Genomic DNA, 2,377 nt, shown 5'->3' on the forward strand with positions numbered 1-2,377 from the left:
GCAAATAGGAAATGAAATCAGCACCTCATAGGTATAGTTGTGCTCCCATGTTCATTGAAACATTATTCACAATAGCTCAGATATGGAAACAACCTAACTGTCCATCAGTCAATAAATGGATAAAGAGATTGTGATATACATGTACACCATGGAATATTATTCAGCCTTAAAAAAAAGAGATACTACCATTTACAACAACATGAATGAATCCCAAGAACATTATGCTAAGTGAAATAAGCCAGATACAGAAAGACAATTACTGCATGATCTTACTTATGTGTGGAATCTAAAAAAAAAAAAAGAAAAGAAAAAAGTAATATACAAAAATGCATAGGGGAGAGAGAAAACACTGTGTTACCAAGGGCATAGAGGGGAAGGAAACAGGGAGAAGTAGGTTAAAAGGAAGAAACATCCAGTTATGTGTTGGATGAATAAGTCTAGAGAGTAAAGTCTGAGGGCTATAGTTAATGATATTGTATTGTGCGCTGAAAACTTGCTAATAGAGTAGATTTTAGATACTTTTAACACACACACGTAACTAGGGAATGAGATGAATAGGCTAACTTGCTTAACTGTAGTAATCATTTCACTATGTATATGTTCCTCAAAACACCATGTTCTACATCTTAAAAATATACAATTTTTTAAAAGAGCCCTCCTGGCAAGAGAGGGAGAGAAAAGGGATGGTGCTATTTGGCAATGTATTATCATGTTGTGCTAAATGCTGCCAGGTCAAGCATTTGCTACAAACTTTTAAATATTGGGGTACCTTATAAATTATAATATTGCTTCACCACAAAAATAAACAAAATTTATATTACTTCCACTTCTGAAATAATGAGGCAGATCTGTGTGTCTTCATATGAAACATTATCCAAAATAAATTATTCACTAAAGTAAGATGTAGAAGAGAGAATACAGAATGCTGTGACTTATGTAATGTGTAGACTCGTACTTTACACCTAATTGTCATAATTTTTGAGTTATGTATAATGTGAATATATTGCCTATTTAAAAGATATTTAAAAATTTTAAAGTGATACAAAACACAATATCCAAGAATATGATAAAAATTAAAAAACACTAAAAATTTTAGTCACCAGTAGAACTAATATTTTAAATTCTGCAATGCAGTCTGTTAACATATATCTATAGCAGAGCAAGAATATTGGACAAGAATAAATCAATGGACATGGGGAGTATGGACATTTTCACAATGTTAATTCTTCCAATTCATGAACAAGGAATGTCTTTCCATCTTTTGGTGTCCTCTATAATTTCTTTCAAGAGAATTTTGTAGTTCTCATTGTAGAAATCTTTCACCTCTCTGGTTAAATTTATTCCTAGGTGTTTTATTATTTTGGTAGCTATTGTAAATGGGCTTGCTTTCTTGATTTCTTTTCCTGCTTGTTCGTTGTTGTTGTATAAGAACACTTCTGATTTTTGTGTATTGATTTAGTATCCTGTAACTTTAATGAAATCATTTATCAGCTCTAGAAGTTTTTTGGTAGGGGTTATGGATTTTTCTGTTCTTCAGTGAACAGAGCCAATTTGACTTCATCTTTTCCAATCTGGATGCCATTTCTTTCTTTCTCTGGCCTGATGGCTCTGGCTAGTACTTCAAATGCGATGTTGAATAGGAGTGGTGAGAGTGGGCATCCTTGTCTAGTTCCTGTTCTTAAAGGAAAAGCTTTCAGTTTTTCCCCATTCAGGATGATACTGGTGGTGGGTTTATTATACATGACTTTTGGTATGTGTACTACCCTTACCTATTTTGTGGTTATATCCATTATTATTGCTAAAATGTAACTGATATTGAGGTTAGACAGTTATAAATAAAAGCCTTATAACTAGATGGTACTTGATGGTGTTCCTCTGCTTCATCTAATTTCATACATACAACAGTTTCATTAAAAAATAATCACATGTTTTTACACTTCAGAAACAGTACCGATCCAGCAAGCAATCAACTCTACACATGGTTTCCTGTGAGGATATGAGTATTTTTTCAAGAATCATGAAACAATATTACAAGACTATGTAACTATAATACTCTATTTTCTTTTGTTTCTAAAGTAGTGGTAGCTCTATTAATCAATCTATGAAGCCTACTTGAAATGTGGTGATCAATTATTATGAAATGCCTGAAGTGCTGACTGAAATGCAAGAAAATCCAGTTCAGGTGATACAAGGAAAATCAACGTGAAAAACAAACATTATCTTTTAACTTTGTTTATTTGTAGATTAAAATGTAATGCCATACAATTTTAACAATCACTTAAAAAAAGGATTTATATTTGCATAAAACAGAAGCAAAACAGAAATATATGAAATAAAATGCCATCTTGCTTCAAGTTTCAAATCAGTACTAAGAGTA

Source organism: Galeopterus variegatus, unplaced genomic scaffold (genome assembly GCF_000696425.1).
Source record: "Galeopterus variegatus unplaced genomic scaffold, G_variegatus-3.0.2 Scaffold6198, whole genome shotgun sequence".
NCBI lineage: Eukaryota > Metazoa > Chordata > Mammalia > Dermoptera > Cynocephalidae > Galeopterus > Galeopterus variegatus.